Source organism: Triturus cristatus, chromosome 5_2, assembly GCF_964204655.1.
Source record: "Triturus cristatus chromosome 5_2, aTriCri1.1, whole genome shotgun sequence".
NCBI classification, from domain to species: domain Eukaryota; kingdom Metazoa; phylum Chordata; class Amphibia; order Caudata; family Salamandridae; genus Triturus; species Triturus cristatus.
The window spans coordinates 346,898,205-346,906,882 of NC_140588.1; the positions used below are offsets into that span (position 1 = coordinate 346,898,205).

Here is an 8,678-nt window from a genome sequence, read left to right on the forward strand (position 1 = left end):
TTGCGCTTATTCGAGCAAGCATCTGGCCTTATGATCAATCATGAAAAATCTTGGGCCCTGAACCTCACCATTCCGGTAGAAGAGCTACCCAACTTCCAGGCTCTTGTCCCTTACAGATGGCCCCTTCACTCCATTAGATACCTTGGGCTTACTCTAACTCCCACCCTTGCCACCTGGTCACAAGCCAACTGGCAGGAATGCAGACGGACTGTGCTAGAGGACTTGAGAACCTGGAAGCCCCTTACCCTCTCTTGGCTGGGTTGCTTACACGCGCTTAAAATGTCCATCCTACCTAAAATCTTGTATTTATTTCAATCACTCCCCACCCCTATCCCGCAACATCAGATTCACAGTTTGCAGCGTGAATTCACTAGGTTCATCTGGGGAGGTCGTCGACCGTGTTTTTCTAATAAAATCCTCATGCTACCCCGGGATAGGGAAGGTCTGGCCTGCCCCAATCTGGTAGAATACTATTGGGGATCGCACTTACGCTTCATTTCGGAATGGATGGCATGGGAAAGGGAGAAGGTGTGGTTCCACATGGACAGGGCGGTGACTGGGCGCTCTATATGGGACCTCCCATGGCTCCCGAAGCGCATACATAGCTCTCCCCACCAAGACTGTCCTCGACATCTGGGACAAGGTAGCCGTCTCCAAAGGCCTCACTACTTTTCCTTCCCCCCACACTCCTATTGCTGGCAACTCTCTCTTTCCACCTGCCTTACACCCTCCCGTATTCTCCGAGTGCCTAGATGGCGGGTGTCGAACAATCAGGGACCTTTATGCAGGAGACACCTTTAAATCTTTTGAACAATGCAAACAGGAGTTTCAACTCCCCGAAAGGGCCGAACTACAATACTTGCAATTTAGACACTGGTTACGCACTGCATCTCTGACTCAGGCAGCCACACATGCCTTCACTCTTTTTGAGCGGCTGGTCCGCTCTTTCGATAACTCCAAGGGCCTCATATCTCGTATGTATCATATCCTTCAGCACCCCCTGCAGGTCGCCCTGCATCCCTATCAGTCTCGATGGCAGTCTGAACTGTCCACCGACATCACACCCGTGCAGTGGGATCGCCTTTGGCACGACATTCCAAAGGTCTACCAATGCATCTCCCAGCGGGAAAACACATACAAGGTTATGACCCAATGGTACTACACCCCTCACAGGCTACATAAGATGTTCCCTACATCCTCTCCTCTTTGTTGTCAATGCTCGAACTCCCCCAGAGACTTCCTTCACATTTGGTGGACTTGCCCACTTCCGGCCACATACTGGAAAGAGATCCTCAGCCACATCAAATTGGTTCTTGGCTTTCCTCTGCCTGAAACTCTAGCCACTGCTCTACTGGGTATCAAGCCTGATAATGTGCACGCATTGACACGTAGAGACTGGCATATTTGCCTCCATATGCTGGACGCGGCTAAACAACTCATAGCCCTATACTGGAAAAAAGCAGAGACTCCCCCAGTCACTATCTGGTTCACTCACCTCTCGCATACCATGGTGATGGAACTACTTACTTCGCGATTATAGTCCCGAGACACCAACTTCCCCAAACTCTGGCAACCACTAATTGATCATTTCTGTAAGCTGGAACATTCCCGTCTTCAGCCCCCGACACTCCGGGCTTTACACCGTTTTGAGGACGCGTTATATCCTCCTACCTCTGATGCATTCTCCTGACTCCAACATCAACACTTTGTATTTTGCCGCCTGCTGTTTGTCCAATCGGATTAAACTTCCCTTACATAGTCTCCAACCCCCCTCCCACCCTCTTAGTCCTCCCAGCCACACTCTTTGTAATAATCATTTCTCGTCCTCTACCCTCCCACTATTCTCTCTTCTCATTCTCTTACTTGCTCTTTTTCTTTTGTTTCTCTTATGCCTTCATTTTCTTCCTTTTAGGAGTATTGGGAGACTTTTCCCCTCATAATTCCTCTCTTTTCTTCTCTTTTGTTTACTGTTCTATGTTTGAATTTGTTTGGTTTATGCAGCTTTCCCCATTTGAAGGAGCTTTACAACTTGCAACTACCACATATAATTGCCACGCTACACGGCTGGCCCTGCTTGGGTTGTAGGCGACTTGCTGTGTAACCTAATTTTCATGCATAGTCTCATAATGCCTCAATCTTGCCCACTGATCAATTGTTTATTCACGCGGCTGGCCCGCCGAAGGGTTGTAGGCGACATGCTGTGTACACGCTGAGTCTTCTTCTCTTCTTTAATAAAACAGATTTTCACCAAAAGATGGAAATAGTGCATCTATCTCTTTAAAAAATTGCATTTTCAGTGCAAAGGGGATTGCTGAAAATAAAAAGTTACGAAGTGGTAAAATTGACATGCGGATTAATTCTACATGTCCAATTATTGAGATAGGCAGTTGGTTCCATTTTGCGAATAACCGCTTGATCTTTTGTAGTAATGGAGCATAGTTTAGAGCATATAAATCACTCACATTTTCAGAGACAAATATACCTAAATATCGCTTTGATCTTGTATTGATTAAAAGCTGAAATTCAGGTATTAAGGTATCTTGTGAGCAATTACAGAGTACAATTTCTGTCTTGGCGCTATTTAATTTATACCCACCAAGTGCTTAGAATTCCCTGAATACTGCAAAAATATGCCTCTGGATATCTTCCCCTGGTTTAAGAAAAAGCACAATGTCATTGCAAATAATTTTATATTTGTTATATCTTGCAGTGGGGCTGATAACATAGCTTTTTCCCTAATGGCTATTGCCAAAGGTTCTATAAACAAGGTGAAAAGTATTGGAGAGAGAGGGCATCTACCTCTATTCACTCTGCAACAACCTACATTTCTGGAATTAATAATTATTTGCGCCTCAGCATCCTTGTACAAGGAAGATATTATTTGTATAAAATGTTTTGGGAACCCGAATCTTTCGAGAATTAAAAATAGGTTTTCCCAGGACACCAGATGACAAGCCTTCCAGCATCCAAGAACATAACCTGAGCAGGAATTTGATTTTTGGTCATATAGTTCATAGCTTCTATTAAAAAAATTGTATTTGTGAAAAGCGGTCTACCCATCACAAATCCACATTGATCACTATGAATAATTGTGCCTATGATCCTATTTAACCTATTTGCTAAAAGGTTCGTGAGATTTTATAATCTACATTTAATAGATTTATAGGCCTATAAGGATTAATATTTTCTGGATTCTTATCTTTCTTTATGAAACTAATTACCACCGCAGTGCAAAAAGATGGTGGAATTTCTCCACCCGCTAAGATTTGATTGGCAAGCTTTAATAATTGTGGATTTAATATTGGACCATATTTTTCATATAATTCGGCTGATAGGCCATCTTCACCTGCCGATTTGCCATTGGCACTGAATTTACAACTCTCTCCATTTCCTCAAGGGAGAATTGTGATAGCAGCAATTGACTTTGCTCATTAGTTCGGAATGGAATATGAAGTTTATCTAAAAACACGCTAAGATGATTGGCCACACTATGCTGATCTGATTGACATATTTTCTCATAATGTTTTAAAAACGTCTTTCCAATCTCAATAGATTAGTTATCTACACTTTCGATTCAATATCTATCAAGGATGAGATCCTATTTTTCACCTGTCTATCTTTGGTCTGCCACGCCAAAAGTCTTCCCGTGTATTCACTTTCTTCGTACACCCTATGAAGATAAGGAGTATTGGCAATATTGCCCTGTGTATAATAGTATTCCTGCATATCCAAGTTAGCTTGTTCAAACGCTTGTTTTGCAGCTGCATTTCTAATTTGTAAACGTTTTCTGCTCACTTGCTCCAGTCTAGCTTCCAAAGTCCTGCCTTTTTCGAATTTTCCCTCTCTGTTGCTGGATCTTTTTAGTTGTAATGTATCCTCTAAGCGTAGCCTTAAAAGCTTCCCAGACAATCTCTATATGAGCGATGTCAGTATTGATCTCAAAGAAGTTTTTAATCTCTTTGGAGACCCCTGCGCACCATTCCGCGTTCATCAAATTAATTTTATTAAAATACCATTGCCTAGGCATTCTTTTAAAGCCAATTCCTGCAAACTTGCATTTTAACCAGTGCATGTTCCGAAAAGGCACTCAGGATATATTCATGGGTAATCTGTTTCAGCCCATGTGAAACTAAAAAATAATCTATTCTGGAAGAAGTATTATATTTTGTAGAGACAGTGTTAATAGTATGTTGGACAGCATTGCCAGAATGCGGTCCAAGTGGGAATATGTTTTTTCTAATAGAGAAAGTAAAGCACCCAATATTGTATTTAATCTTGAAAAGCATCAATAACTGGCCATAGTCTCTTTGTATATTGATAGAATACTCTTAGAGGAGGAATAATTACTTGGAGTACTATTAAAGAGATACATTATTGCCTTTACTGTGACTATTTTACCTGGATATGATTCTTGAAAGATTTCAATGTCTGGTAAAGTATAATCCATTTGTGCACCAATTATAGGATCAAGAATTGACATTAGCAACAGACTTATGGTCAGTTAATGAAGCACTATCTTCTTTTTTAAAATATATTTTTATTTTAAAGAGTTTTATATAGTGCAAATCGGGAATCAGAGCGTTTTACATAGCACCAGTTGCATTACATGAGGACACATTCATTTTTTTGTTAGGCACGGGGAGATTAAGTGATTTGCCGCGAATCACAGGATGTTCAGCATCATTGCCGAGACTCGAACACATTTACCCAGATTCGAGGTCGACCGCCCTAGCCGTTAGGCAAACTCCTCTCCATCTTCCAGTGGCAACTTGGAAATTAAAGCATGCATATTTGTTTCTATTTGTATACTATGTGTCTTTGAATTCCGCCTCCCAACTCAATCCCATCTTTTAACGTAGATGTTGCGCATCACCATGTGGCTTCAGGTTAGTAAAGAAATGTGGAAATCGCAAATAAAACCATCGTAGAACACCCATGCAGAAGTTTATGTTTGGAAGCCTTTGTCTAATGTATTAGTGAGCTTTTCTTTGTGACTATTGTCTTATTTAGTAATATTTTGGTTGTCATTTAGGGGATATTTAAAAAACTCCTGCTTTTTGTTATTTTCAAAATGTATTACCTAAAAGATCTTATTCTATATAGAATACTGATCTAGAAAGAAAACAGCAATGGAGGATCACCCCCTAGTATGCAGTATTCTCATTAGCCACTAACAGCGAATATATAAACATTAATAAAAGTTAGGTAAGAAATATCTTAGTGTCAACATTATATATCCCTATAGCCGAACAGATTCAAAGCCTACAGTCTGTCTGATATAACTCTCTGTAACAACGACAAGAGATTAATAACACTGGGAGTATTAAATGAAGGACCTACCCATCAAGCCACTTACAACGCCACTCACTCACCCATACAGCCACTGATATACCCACTAACTCACCAATACATCCACTCACATAGCATCTCACTCACCCACACAGCTACTCACACACCCATACACACAAGGATACATAGTCACACAGCCACCCACATAATATATGTTAGAAGTAGTATATATGTTTAACACCCATAAACTCCTAAAAACACTTACACTCACTTGATAATGTCATCAGTGATATCATTTGAGATGTCATCAGTGATTTCCTGAGTGATGTCACTGACTATGTCTTGAGTGATGTAATATTTGAGGTCATAACCAGTGTATTGCGGGGATGTAAGTTATAGTTAGCTCAGATAACTATAACTGCTGAATTTCACTGGTTTTGTATGATTGAAATCTGAGCCGAACTATACTTTTTTTCAGTGAATTTCTGTTTTTAAAAAATTCTGTTTCCTAACTATAATGTCCCTGTAACCTATATTTTTACAGTGAATTTCTAAGGTTTTTTAAAAATGTTATTTGCTAACTATAATGTCCTTGCAACCTTTTTTTTGTGTGCATTTCAACGCTTTTTAATGTTATTTCCTAACTATAAGATCCATGTAACCTTTGGTTTTTTAGTGACTTTCTTAGGTTTTTTTAAAATTTTATTTCCTAACAGTAACCTGTAAGCTTTGAGAGTGAGTGTGTGAGTGAGTGCATGAGTGTCTCAGTGGGTGTGTGAGTGTCTCAATGTGTGTGTGAGTGTCTCAGTGGGTCTGTTCGTGAGTGCGTGAGTGTCTCAGTGGGTGTCTGAGTATGTGCATAAGTGTCTCAGTTAGTCTGTAAGTGGGTGTGAGAGTGCCTAAATGGGTTTGCAAGTGCCTCCATGAGTGTGTGAGTCATTCTGTGAGTGAGTGCATGAGTGTCTGAGTGGGTCAATGAATGAGTGCGTGAGTCTCTGAGTAGGTCTGTGAGTGGGTGTGAGAGAGTACATTTGGTTACATGAGTGTCTGAGTGGGTCTGTGAATGGGTGTATGTGTCTGAGTGGGTCTGTGGGTGGGTGCATGAGTGTCTTAATGGGTCTGTGAGTAGTTGTGAGAGTGACTGAATGGTCTTGTAAGTGGGTGCATGAGTGCCTGAATGGGCGTATGAGTGTGTGTGAGAGTGTCTGAGAGGTCTGTGAGTGGGGGTGTGAGTAGGTATAGCAGTGTCTAAGTGTGTTTGTCAGTGGGTGTGTGAGTGCCTGAGTGTGTAAGGGGGTATCCAAGTGTCTGCGTGGGTGTGACAGTACCTGTGTCAGTAAGTGGACCGCAACGGAACCGCACCTGCCCCTTTATATAAAAAGAGTCCACCTTTTTGCACAAAATATCTACCCAAGTGAAGTACTTTCTACTGGTTAATTACAAAGTGTTACCTGCTTGGGTAAATGTCCAGTGCGTATTCTACACTACAGCTGTGTAATGGAGCATGAGGAAATGTCACCAGTGAACATGTGTGCATTTTGGCAAAGTGATTGTTCCTTGTGCGTCTTTATCCAGAAATTTGTGATAGCATGAATCTTCCTATAGAGAACATGACAAGAGTACAAAGAGGGAAATCTCCACTAAACAAGGGTCCTTCTTCTTAACTATATGAAGTAAGTGCTACTTTGTTTGGTGGAGATGTCCTCATATTCCTCAGCATCAAGAACGAGTCACCAAAATCAGCGGGAAGAGCACTGGGGAGCTTTTTGGTAAGCTGCCCATCATCCTGGGAAAAGGTAGGAATACCATTGCATACTACTAAGGTGGACAAGGCATGGCAAAATGGGCAGAGCTTCAGGTGATTTTGCACATTTGCATACTCGTAGTCATTTAAAGAGAGAACCATGAACTTTACTCCCATCAGGTCAGGACAAGAAAGAACCCACTCATCACAGTCACTACACATTATGCTCCAATAGATCAAAGATGCATTCACTCCCACAAAGCATTTCAGATCGTCTTTCAATAAAGAATTGCCAAAATAACACACCTGCTTTGCTGTGTCAAGCCCAGGAGGTCAGGATCATTTGTCCTTTACAGAAGTGGAGCCTCGATTGGGGGCTTTAATTGAGGTTTAACTTCTGTAAAAATTAAGCCGGCTGTCATGCCAGCTCCTTCTGTGCAGTTCTGCTGTCCAGCTTGCCCGCAACGGCTACCCTCTTTTGCCTGTTTTCCTGCTGCCATCTGTTTGTGTCTCCTCTGCTAATTTCTTGCTCTGTTTTCCCTTTCCAACTCTTTTTTCTGCCCTACGTTTTGCTTCCTCTGCTCGTTGTTCTGCCCTCCAATGCTCTGTTTTGCCTTTTCTGCTTGTTTTATGCCCTTTGTTTTGCCTTCACTGCTTGCTTTTCTGCCCTCTGTTTTGCCCTCTTCTGCTCTGTTTTGCCTGTTTTGCTTGTTTTTCTGTCCTCTATTTTGCCTTTTCTGCCCCCCATTTAGCATTTTCTGCTTGTTTTTCTGCCCTCTGTTTTGCCTTTTCTACTCATTTTTCTGCCCTCTGTTTTCCCTTTTCTGTAATGGGGGAGGAGGGTCGATTTCGGCCCCAGGGACCCAATCCCCCAGTACCCGGTCACATCTATCTGGGTGCCCTGGCCCCACCCAGGGCACCCAGTGTGCTTTGTTGGGGACCGCGGGGGAGTCTTAATGCACCTGCTTCCCAGCTGGCTCCCTGTCTCTTGCAGGAGCCGGCATTGCTCCTGCATGCAGAGAGCTGCTAAATATTCAGCTCCCTGAGTGCCAAAGCAATCTTTCATCTGGACACATGACAGCGGGCAGGGAAACAGATGAAGACTCTTCTCCCAGCAAGCAGGAGTAAATAATGTTTGCTCTCGCTTGGCAGGAGCTGTCACAACTCCCGCCAAGTGACAGAAACTGCTATCTCCTAAGGGTGGGCATCTTGGGAGATACCATGAGCCGGTCCTGGAGGGGGCAGACCCCCTGGCAATTAATGGCTCCAGAAGGAGAGCTGTAAAAGAACTGAAGACTCCGAGGCGATATTGTCTGAGAAGGATCTTCTTGAAAATGATCAATTACCAATCACTACATGGTTGACTCTTATTGCTCATTACAATCAGACACTAAATGGCCCAGGACCTGTCGCAATATCCCTCACAGAGTTAGCAACATTGGGGGAACAGGTAGCTCCAAGAAGATGAAACACCAGATTTGGGGGAATGACATGCAGGAATGTGCATTTCAGCACTGTCCTGATCATTGGAAAGCTAACAGAAGCTCGCACATACTTTGTGTCACAGTTTGAACCACTGGTGCTTGAACAATTTTTAGAGCTGAGGTGCCGCCATCAATGTTAAATAACTAAATTCATGGTTGTT

General features: G+C 42.4%; 1 pseudogene; it reads left to right on the forward strand.

Annotated features, from left to right (window-relative positions):
- Window positions 1–8,161, forward strand: part of LOC146822978 (high mobility group protein B2 pseudogene) — a 39,222-nt pseudogene extending 31,061 nt beyond the window's left edge.
- Window positions 8,162–8,678: the final 517 nt, after the last annotated feature.